The 12,295-nt window shown below is 44.8% G+C and overlaps 1 pseudogene; it reads left to right on the top strand.

The window, feature by feature from the left end:
• Positions 1-596: 596 nt before the first annotated feature.
• On the top strand, positions 597-6,708 carry LOC107160705 (annotated as a pseudogene).
• The last annotated feature ends 5,587 nt before the right edge of the window (positions 6,709-12,295 follow it).

Here is a 12,295-nt window from a genome sequence, read left to right as displayed (position 1 = left end):
CGGGCGCCGGGAGAGGACGCGGGCGCCATGGAGGAGTTAGGGCCCGGACGGCGGTGAACAAGGAGCGGGCCATGCTCTCAGGTACGCGCGGCCCTGGGCCCGAGGCCGACGGGACGGGCAGCGGCGGGGCCAGGGAGGCGGAGGGCCGGGGCACGAAGGGGCCGGGGCGCCTGGAGCCCGCCCGGCCCGGGGTCCTGGGTCCCGCGGGAGGGAAGGGAAGGCGCTGGGCGCTGCCAGTCGGAGCCCGCGAGGCTGACGCGCTGTCCGTGTCCCTCGTGCAGGCGGAGCTGCGGCCAGGCTTCCTACGGGGAGGACGCCGCTGGTGCTCAGTGGCAGGAGTCGGGGCGACTCAGGCCGGGCCGGCGGAGGGCCCTGAGCCGGGATGGAGGACCCACCGGGGCCTTCCGCAGATGTCCTGAGGCCCCGCGGCAGATCTCCTGCTCCTGCAGAGGGTGGGCCGCTGAGGGGACGTCTGCGGGTGCGGCTTCTGGAGTCCAAGGGTGTGAGGAATTCACTCTGCTGCACGGAGACAGGTTCCAGAGAGCAGGCGACACTTTGAAATACATCTTCAGGAGTGCCTAGTTACCTGGAGGGTAATGCTCCTGCACAGAGAAGTACCTGCTCAGAGACAAAGATGTGCAAGGGCAAAGCGGATTTCAGGAGTAGTCAGTTTCTGCATCTGTGACGCAGGCATTGCGGTCGAGGAACCAGAAAGGCAGGGTACAGCTGCTAAAGCTGGGTTTATTTATAAAGGGGTGACACAGACTTCTCCTAGAGGGAGGAAGGGCCGCAGCTGGTATCCTGAGAAGCCAGGTGTTCTACCTTTTTATATGCCCTAGGCTTCCTTCATTCTCCTGCTCCTTCCCCTAATCTTTCTTCCTCTGGTGTAGATGACTAGGCCCAGGAATACCTGGTGGCAAGGCCAAAGGGTGGGAATGAGGTGGGTTGAAGGGGGAAGGGCAGGATGGGGCAGCTCTGCACACAGTCATTAACAACTGTATACTCCCTGTAGGGAGGGGCGATTCGTGGGACTTGTTACCTTAGCAACAAGTTGGAGCAGGGGCAGGTCCTTGATAAGGTGGAGGAAGGGCTGTGAAGGATATAACATTTCAGTACCTCAGGGGCAGATTCCAATTTTCCAGAATCTCTCAAATTGGCCTCCTTGATATGGCCTGTCTCCATTTACCTATTTATACTGACTGCCTGTCTAATTCTGGTTTCAAAACCAGTGTGCCACGATTCTTATATACCATGCAAAGAACTGAATTTTAAGAATTTTTCAGCGTTCTACAAAGCAGCCTGGAAATTTTGGTGCTGTGGGTTTTAATCCAGAATGTAAGCAGATTCGTTTAATTAGAAAATATTAACCATTTAATATGTCAGTTACTGTTTGAGAAACTAGAGGAAAGACATTTAATAAAACATAAAAATCTAGACCACTTCTAGGGATGAATTTGTTGCAATGGTGTCAAGACCACACAGTCTTGGAATCCGACTGATCTGTATATTAGCCTATGTGTTATTGTTTGTGTATTTCACCTGGGTAGTAATTGAGAGTTTTTCTAGAACTTCAGGAAAATAGTACTGTATAACAGCAGTGACACGGGAACTTAGTTTCTTTCATCTAACTGAAATCTACTAGGTGAAAACTGTGTATCCTCCATTAAGGGAAGTTGAGGACCCTAGGAGGCTATGCTGAGATATGCCACATTTCCCCTACATTATGTATTTGCTTTGATTCCAGAAAGATGTTTTTGGCTGAATATTTTGGAAGTTCAAATCTTGAGGTGTGGGTCAGGGATACAAAGGGAGATATAAAGAGAGTTGTATAGAATTACAAATGGGAGTAGAGAGGGTTGTTTGTTTTTGTTTTCTCAGAGATTGGGACCTGGGACAAGGCTGGGTGTGGATAAGGAAAAGAAAAATTAAGATACTGCATACTATATCTGTAAAATTATAAGCATATCACTGTTGCACATCATGGTGTATAATTAACAAATATAAGTTTATTCTGCATAGAGAGTTCTATATAAATATGAAATAATATTTTCTCTGGAAATTCCAAATCTGAGCAGCATTGTTTAAAACATTCTACTTGTGAACAGTTTAATTTAACATTAGGCTAAAATTATGGAAATATAACTTTCTTTCATCTAGGAAATAAACTGGTCTTAGGAGAGATGTGAAAAGCAAACTAACTGGATGGCCATTTTAAATTTGCATTATTCATATATGAAATTGAAATACAAATTTCCTGTTGGTATATTGGCAATGTTACTGCATTCCAAGGCCAAATTTTAAAATAAAAGGCCTTTATAATAATTATTAAAGGAAGTATAAAATTGGATGCATTGGTGTTTAAGATTTGGAAAAATAATTTTCATGAGTGTTTCTGGTTATTACCATGCATTTAAAAGAGATACTGTGTTGAAAAGAAGCAACTTATATCCACTATATGCTTGTATATACTTTCAATGTGAACCCATAAGTAAATGTTTCATTAAACAAGGGAAAACAAACCTTCCACATTCCCTACCAAGGCTTTTCATGTTCAAAAAAGTACTATTTGAATTCTTCTGGTGAGGTGACAGAGATGCATTAGTGTGGGGTGACTAGAGGACCATTGAAGCAGTAATTTCATTAAAGTAGCACCTACTAGTTTGAAGAGTTAAAGTACTCTTCTCCCCAAAGTGCCCAGAGAAGAGGAAGATCTCTTAACTTTTCAGCAACATAGTGATCAATATATACTACACACCAAAGAGGAAGATAAGAATGGGGAAAATGGGTCAGTGGCATCTTGTGGAGGTGGTGGATAGTATTTAATGGACAAGTATTTAATGGATAGTATTTGATGGACAAGTAATATTTAAATGACTAGAGGGGACAGTTTACTCTCTGATACAGTGCTCCAGATTCATATATACACCTTTTTTGAAATGAAATTTATATGCTTAAATGGTATCTCAAATTTTTAAGTATCTTCATCATTGCCTCCTACTTTGATTGCTCTCTTGGACTTTGATTGCCCTCTTGGCGTTGTCTTTTAGTGACTAGAACACACCATCTACTCATTTGCACAGGCCAGCAACTAGGAGTCATTCCCCATACTCAGCACAACAGCAAATTCTATCATTTTTCAATCTCCAAATTATATCTTGAACTTAATCACTTCTTTCCATTTCCACATTCAATAATGTTTAACCTAGAAGACTGCAAATAACCTGTTTTTTTTGCATCTAATTTTGTCCCCCTTTAATCCATCCTTTGCAACACTGCTATATATATATATATATATATATATATATATATATATATACACACACACACACACACACACACACACACACAATGCTAATAAAAAACCCTTGTATAAATTAATGATAGACAAAGGAAGCATTACTAACTTCCATAAATGAGAGGTAGATTTGAAGGGTTGTTTAGATAGCATTTGCATTAAGTTAACAATATTGTATCCTATAACATTCTTTGGAACAAATAGCATATATTTGAATGGAATGAATAGCCAGGATTATGGGCAAAATCTACAGCTATAGAATAAAAACAAAATTACCCAGCCTGTTAAGGTGGAAATGGGAAATATGTGTCACCCACATTTTTGTGTCCGTTTAATCTGCTACTGTACTTTATCATTGAGCCCAGATTTTCCCACAAGACCTTCCTGTCATGTTTAGGTTCAAACCTAATTTGGTGGTCATATAAGCTTTAGTCTATAACAATGTAAGCATTCAAGATTTCAGAATTTAAGCCCTTCTGATTCTATTGAAGCAAAGGCAAATGGTAGAAAAACCAAGAGATGTCCATTATTTCTTATTTATGGCAGTTTGTGAACACATTGGTATTTCTGTTTTATCAGCTTTGCTTCTTTGTTTCATTACTTCCAGTATTCTACTGGGAATTTTAAATTAAGTATACAGGAAACATTTCTTTTCTTCCCCTTGTATTTTCTAAAGATGTATTTGTTGAAATATAATTGACATAAAATAAACTTCACATATTTAGGAGTGTGCAATTTGGTAAATTTGATATATGTATATACCCATAAAATATTGCTACATTTATAAGGAACCCCTTGATTATTATCCCAAACATTTCTCTAGCCTATTTGTAATGCCTTGCTACCCTCCACTCCACCAACACCAAAGCAGCAACTGATCTGTTCTCTGTTGCCATAAATTATTTTGCATTTTCTAGTGTTTTAACTAAATGAAAGCCTACAGCATGTAGACATTGTGTGTAACTTTTGCAACTGAGCATGATTATTATGATATTTATCCAAGTTGGCCTATATATTAATAGTTTATTCCTTTTTGTCTTAGTGGTATTGTATTGTATGGATGTACCAGAGTGAAAATGTATTCCTTCACTTGTCTATAGCCTTTTGAGTTTTTTCTAATTTTTGGCTCTTACAAATAAAGCTGCTAACAACATTCACATACAGATCTTTGCACACATGATTATATTTCTCTGGTAAAAATTGAGGGGTGGGCCAAGCACAGTGGTGCGATAGAGCAAGTTTTATAATAGAAATATATGCAAAATGCATGCAGTAGAAGCATAGAGAAAGAAATAAACAGAAAATCTGGGAATCTGCCTTGGTAATATAGATTTCTTCACTTTTTGGCTTCTTGATCTTATAAGTTGTTTCAATTACACTATTGGTGCATATGCTTATTAAAGACACTTTTAAGTGTCTTAAAACATAAGAAACTGAAAACTACCACTGATATATCAATCAATATTAGCTAAAATGCACAGAATAATTTAAAAGTTAATATTAGGAGTAGGTGTAAGAAGACCCAACACAGTAGCCCGCCCACCATCAGTGTGGGAGATGTGCATCCCCAGATTATGGGCAAAAGCCCTCCCTGGGGCTCCATGAACCTTTGTTGTACCTCTTCCCATGAAAACATGTTCTTTGCTGTAGGGGGCCTCAAGCAGGCCTCAAACCCTCTTACTGTCCAGAGAAGAGGCACAGCACCTCCCTCTCAGCCCCTCTTTGGTGAAGGGTGCCAGGAGCCATTATGTCTGGATGGAGAATGGAGGACCTGGCAATCCCCCACCTCCATATCCAGGGCCTTTGGGGGAATTCAAAGACCAATGATATGTGTGGAGCCTCTTGCATTCAGTCTTCCCTAAAGGCCCAGTGGTGCCCTTTTCAAAGGCAGATCACAGATCAAGGCATATTCCCTCTCCATGCATCACTCATCAATAACCTGAGATCAATTGAGAAGGCTTACCCAGGACTGGTATTTAAATAGGAGAGGGAAAAAAAACTGTACTGAACCCATGCCAGCCAGCCTGGGAGAGTTCTCCTGACTCCAGTGCAACAGGGGGCCCAAGGGGCCTGGCTGGGCTCCCTAATGGCTGGAGGCTGCAGAGAGGTCCTTCTCCATCCTGGTGATACAGAGAGGAGGAAGCTAGCTAGGAGGCATATTCCTGAACTTTAGAATTCCTGTGTCACCTTTTGGGTTCCTAGCCTACCAGGTCACATGATCCCTCAGGCTGAAGATGTTTGTTGTTGTTGTTTTTGTTTTTGCCAGCCACTGGCTGAGTTAACAGTAACCTGTCCACCACCTCCTCTCCTGACCTATGACACAAAAGATCTTCCAGGGCTGGCTGCACCTGCCTGCTGTCACCTGAACTGGATGGAATGTAGGTGGTGTATGGGGGCAGACTGCCCATGGGGGTGACTTTCTGAGGAAGGGATTTCAGAGAAAAGGGGGTGGCCAGGGCCAGGGTGAAAGAGACCAAAGGGATGATTCAGAGCCATAAATAAACCAGTTTGGATACTGAAGGGGGAGTGAGATGTTGTAGGATAAATGACATGAGTATTACTATTTTTTTTTTTTTCCTGAAGCTCTTTCTTTCTCTTCAGAAACTTATCTTGGCTTTTGATATTACAAGAGAATCATTAAGTAGATACCAGACTCAGTGAGTTAGCATGTGTTTTGGACAATGGACTTGTTGAGCCCATCTCTATTTTAAAAATATCTCAGAGCAACATGGAACTAATGGTTGAATTTCTGTCCTAGAAGCTTTCGCAGAAAGGAGACAGCTGGAGTCAGTTTAGCCATGTGGAAGAGAACAACATTGAAGGCCCAGGAGGGACTGAATCAGAGGTGGAGCCCACCAGTGCCATCAATGGCAACCCATCCTGGAATCTGGTGGACAGCCCCATGGAGAGTGGAGCTCCTGGCCATAATAGGAGTTTGGATGCCCAGAGGAGATCCCCATGGCAGCAGTAAAGCAAGCACTGAGGGAGGCAGGCGACAAGTTTCAACTGCGGTACTGGGAGGCATTCAGTGACATGACGTCCAAGCTCACCTCACCCTGGAGACAGCACATCAGACCTTTGAACAGGTAGTGAAGGGACTCTTCCAGGATGCGGTAAGCTGGGGTCGCATTGTGGCCTTTTTCTCCTTTGGAGGAACACTGTGTGTGGAAAGCATAGACAAGGAGATGCAGGCACTGGAGAGTCAGATCCCCAGTTGGATGGCCACTTACCTGAATGATCACCTAGAGACTTGGGTCCAGGACAATGGTGGCTGGGATACTTTTGTGGAACTCCATGGGAATAATGTGGCAGTGAATAGCTGGAAGGGCCAGGAGCACTTCAACCATTGTTTCCTGATGGGCATGACTGTGGCTGGCGTGGTTCTGCTGGGCTGGCTGTTCAGTTGGAAATGACCCTGACCACCCACTTACCCTCCTTCCCATCCTGCCCCACCATATCCCTCTGTCCAGCCACCATGGCCACCAGGAGAACCATTCATTACATACATCCATGCCCACCATCCTTCACTGGCTTGGGCCTAAGACCTGATTCCCTGCAGTTAGTTTTCTAGAACTACTACACTTCTGTGACAGCCACCTTCCCACAAATCTCAGTTATCTGAGTTGATTATCATGACCCAGCCCTCAAGGATCAGGACTTCCTCCCCACCACTGGCCTGGACAAAGTCCCCACTCCTAGTGTGAATGTTTTCCAGAGGCCTCTGCCTAGAGTCTAGTCCCACCTTGGAGAGAGGGGAATATAGCTACAGGAAGTACCCCGTGCAAAAGCTAGCATGGCCCTTGCAGTTTAGCACCACCCTAGTCCCTGCCCCTCCAGGACCATGACTGAGTGACCACTTTGGCCCAAGACAGTTGACCCAGAGCTATTGATGGACTCAGCTGCCTCACTTCCTGCAAGGTCATCCTGTGGCATCATTGTGTTGGGCCAGTGCCTATCAAGTGAGTAGAGGGATTCAGGGGTCTCACCCCAGAGTAAAAAGGGGAGATATAGGGAGCAGCAGTAGGAGCCCTGGGGTCTTCCCTACCACAGGAAGGAGACCTTGGTGCACATACCAGTGGGTGGGGGCTGAGTGGAAGGGCCTGTCTTGCCTGACCAGGTAGGTATGTCCTCACACTCGAGCCTGGGCACCAGGGCTGTGCAGGTCAACACGGCCTGGCCAAGGCCCCTTCAGGCCTCCCTCAGCTTCAGCCTGTCCTGTCTCATCCCTGGGGTCTCAGCACAGCGCTGGTCACTCCAGGCTCTCTGCTGTCCATGTTCCAGAAAGCTTTCATTCCTTGTGAAGATGACGTACTATCTTTGTTAAGCATGTGGTGCATTCAAGTATGAGGAGCTGCTGACTTTCTGTGTGTGTGCAGGTAGAGAGTCGGTGCCTGGAGATTGGTGGCATAGTGCTCCTTCCCCTGCCCTGGTTCAGGAAACCTCTCCCAGGGGTCTTGGCTACTAAGGGGCACCTGTTCCTACTCACTCCCCCACTTGTTGCAGCTCTTTAAATAGTTTGTGTGAAAGTGAAAATGCAGTTCATTAATGGACTGTGTTAGCTCAGTGGGAAGAAAAAAGTTAATATTAGGAGCTGAGGTATAGCTCATTGTTAGTTTACTACCTAGCATGCATGCAGCCCTGGGTCGAATCCCCAACACAGAAACTTGTAAAATGATAAATCATACAATGTGAATGGTACTATCATTGTATTTGGCATAAAACTTGCCAAAGTCAGTAATTGCGTCTTTGAAAGCTAAAGAGTAGTTTCAACATTCTTTTTGTTATTTACTATTTCAAAATTACTTTTTTCCTTCAGAATTTGTAAAAATGAGCTGGGGTTATAGCTCAGAATAACAGCACTTGCCTCACACATGTGAGGCACTGGGTTCGATCCTCAGCATTACGTAAAAAAAAGATAAAGATATTGTATCCATCTTTAAAGAAAAATACTTTCCTTTAAAAATTGAATTTGTAAAAACAAATGGTGAGCTTTTTAATCTTCATAATATTTGGTTGATGTTATATTTTTGTACTCTTATGTTCGAATTACTGCTTATTTTGAAAAAATAAATTCTTAAAAACCAAATTATGCTTCACAAACACTGATAAGCAAGTTTTATTTTAAATATTCATATATGTATTAAGCATGCAAATAGATTGTTAAATTTCAAAAATATATCACTGATCCCCAATTATATTTAAATGGCTTATGTCCTCTAGTGGACTAGTAAACACTGAGTGACCACGGAGGGCATGGTGAATGTCCATGCAGAACCAGCTGGTGCCATGTGGGTCTGACTTCCTCTGTTACAGCTTCCTTCCCTGAGGCCCACCAGCAAGCACTCCCCACAGGGCACAGAGAGAGATGGACCCTCTGCTGAGTCCAGGGGCCTTGGAGCCAGCATTCACCAGGTGTGTTGGTTTTGACTGATTTTGCAGACTGTTTGGACAGGTGTAAAGCCACACCCCGTGAGCTGTTAGTACACTCTAGACATGGCAACTCCATCAAAGGAGCCTACCTGCCTCTTACCTCAGTTGAGGGCCCCAGATTGGTGTTGAGTCCCTAGTCTGGAAGGAATGAATGTGCTGAGGTAGACTGGGGCATAGGCATCTTTACTCAGCTGGTGAGCAGAGCTGGGAAGGCTGGGCGGTGGTCTTCCCCACAACAGCCTCACAGCATCTCATGTAGAATAGGAATGGTGCAGCAGGGGCTGAGTCAGGTGGGAGAGGATAGGGCTCAAGTGGAAGACATCAGGTTATGTGGAAGGCTCAGATGGCTACCAAGGTGACAGGAAGCAGATTGGTGCACTGAGGACTGTGAAATGCCTGGTTGTAGGGTTCGGGCTGAACAGGCAGCTAAGATGTTCACCTCCACTGCAGCTTGTGACCTGTGCTGAAAGTTTCTGGGCATGCACCATGGCCTCACGCCCACCTTCCAGGGACAGGACTGCCCACAGGATACTTCCCCTGATCAGCTCTGGGAGGCTGGCAGGGCGTCGTGAGGCTAGAGGCACATACAGCCCATGCAGTTTGCAGCCAGGGCTGCCAATGCTCATTGGGCCTCTGGGGTGGGTGGACCCAGCCACCAGGAATGTTTTACACCAGACTTACCCCAGATGCATGCTGGAACCAGGAAAGCTGGAAAAGATCTACACACTTCTCTTCTCATTCCCACTTTTTTTCCTGTCTGGACTCTGCAGTCTCCACAGTCACAGTGTGGCCAACCCTGTGGTGGCTATCTTGGCTTGAATACAGATTTTTGCCTCTTCTTCATTTCTGTTGGTCAGTGATGGCTGTTTTTTCATTATCTGCTCTTTAGCCAGCAGGAATGGATGTAGGCCATATAAATCCAGCTGGTTCTGACAATGACTACCTGCCTTGAAACACAGGAGTGTCCATGTTATTGGCCATGGAGGGAACAGATGGGAATGCCCAGAATGTCTATGAGCCTAGGGAGCCCTCATTTTGGCCATCTTAGCTGCCTACCTGCAGTCTTTCCTTCACACAAAGACCTTGTCAGGAAGTGAGATCCATCCACCCTCTGTTGAGTGCAGCCTCAAGCCAGGCCAGAAAGATAAGTACACCCTTGTTCCTTATCCCATCTCTGGACAATACTCAGGCTCTTTTGCTTTATTAGGTATCAGAGGGACCCTGGACTTGGGGTTTTGACATTGGGTAAATCATTGGAGCTCAGACTAGTTTCTTATCTGAAATGGGGAAGTGCCTGCCCCTAGTATTGTGGAAGGAGAGCCCCTACTGCAGGAACTGGTGCATTGGAGGCATTCACTGCGGTCAGATCCGGCCCCTGCATGGGCCACCAGGAAGAGTTCCAAGGCCCAGGTCTGCAATGCCTGGTTCTGCAGGCCAAGAAAAGAAACAAGGCCACAGAGGAGAAACATGAGCAATAGCATGAGCAGAACTGGTGCTGTTGGATCTGGCCAACAGCAACTCAGTCCCAGTGGGTGGAACTCAAACTGCATGGCTTGTGGAACCACTTCTCTCCTCAGTGAGCTAACCAGCCTGCCCAGGAGAGTAGGGAGTGGTTCCAGTGACCAGCTCCATTTCAGATGCAGCCTCTTGGTTTATTTTATACCATCATAAGCCTGTGAAGGAAAATCTGTGGTTAGATCCTTTGTCCCATTTTGGATCCTGCAAATGTGGGTACCATAGATAAATTAGGGAAAACATATTTGGGAACCTGAAGAACAATGTGGAACTGTGCCTCATTTTCCCCATGTGAAGCTGGAGTTCCCATGAGGGCCTCCATGAACATTCTGTGTGTCTGCCCTTGTGTGCTGTTACTGTTATTGGTCACTGATTTCCTTCTCCTGTTCCAGCAGTCAGCCTCCCAGGATTTGTGTGCCAGTGTCCCCTGCCAGCATTCCTGCCAGTCACTCAGGGCCATGTAAGCATTCATGATTGGTGGCGGAGTGAGATGGGCTGTCACTGACTTAAGTGTCTGGAGGGCTGGACATGAGTCACTGCTGCTGTTGGCTGAAGTACCTACCGAGGCAGGATACGTTAGCCTGTTAAAGGGACAGTTGTGTCTCAGATCAGATCTTACTCTTGGATGGAGTAGAGCTGAGGCCAGCTGGAGGTCAGAGCATGCAGCTGAGACTCCTTGTCCTTCCCCGGCAGCTTCAGTGAGGTCTTCAGCTCCTCTCAGGACCTGTGCCCAGTCCCTGCACAGAGCATCACAATCCTGCACCAGGAGACAGCAAGGGAAAGCTTGTCCTTGCTGTGAGCCCCCTATGGCCCACTCCCAGCTCCCTGTGGCTCTGCTCACTGGCCTCAGCCCAGGCCCCCCCACATCCCTTGTGGTAGGGTCTGGCTGCAAATCCTTCCTGAGCACAGAGCACCATCACAAGACTCCTGACAGGTGCAGGTGGCAGGATCATTGACTTCACAGGATAGTGCTGGAAGCCGGGAGGGAGAGGGTGCAAGCCACAGTCTGCAGTGAGCACAGGCAGAGCATGGGGGTTCTCCCTGGGATCCTCGTTGACAGGGCAGAGTTTTCCAGTACCTGATCACAGAACAGGCTTCTCCTCTATCATTGCACGGGACCCCAGAGAGTCCTAGATATAGTGCAGGGGTGGGGAGGGGTCCATCCTGCTCCAATATGACAACCACTCCAGGCCACTGTTAATACCTGTTAATACCACCTGGCTTCTATATAGATAATTCAAATTAGGGATCTGATTTAGAACAGCCCCAGAAAACCTACAGACAGTACCCCCAGACAACCTGCTGCCTTCCTGTCTTTAAGACAGCAGGTGAGAAGTAGACCTGGGACCATAAAACTAATAAGTTGATGTGGCAGAGTTCTATGCTTATTAATAGCATAACATACAACATTATTAAAATTTTAAAATTTCCTTAAAGAAAACATGTCTGATTTTTAAATAATTTTACATTAAATGCATTTAGTAATTTATGGTTTTCATATGAAAATTTTCTCTGTGTATCACTGTTTGGGGGATGTGTAGTCCCTGTTTCTTCAGCTAATCCCTGATTGTGTATTTCTTTCTTTCTTTTTCCTGGTTGGGTACTTTTAATGCATGTCATGAAAAGCTGTTTGCTGGTGCAAAGTTACAAGCTCGATTTATCCTTCATTTGAGAACATACCGCCTGGCTTCTATATAGACAGTTCAAATATACATTACTCATAGCATTTTTTTAATTTGTTAATTCAACATCTGGTAATTCTGAGTTTTGTTGTTCAGAGTCATATTTTACATGGTAATCATTAATAGTAATCATAAAATCAAAAACAGATACCTTTCTACCTATCTCTAATAGATGATTTATTTTTAAAATCTTGGAAGTATGAAGCATTGAAAGATACTTTATTCAATGAAAGTAGAAGATAAATTGATAAAAATCTTTGTAGAACAATTTGATAATCTCTATTATAAAAAAGACAGCCCTGTGTAACCAAAACTATCAATAAATTAGAGAATTTCATTATGTTGACAGATCATGTACAAAATGCAGTTTTTA

Source organism: Marmota marmota, unplaced genomic scaffold (genome assembly GCF_001458135.2).
Source record: "Marmota marmota marmota unplaced genomic scaffold, marMar, whole genome shotgun sequence".
In the NCBI taxonomy this organism is placed as follows: Eukaryota; Metazoa; Chordata; class Mammalia; order Rodentia; family Sciuridae; genus Marmota; species Marmota marmota.
Note: the sequence above shows the minus strand (reverse complement) of the source record. Positions and strands in the feature narration are given on the sequence as shown.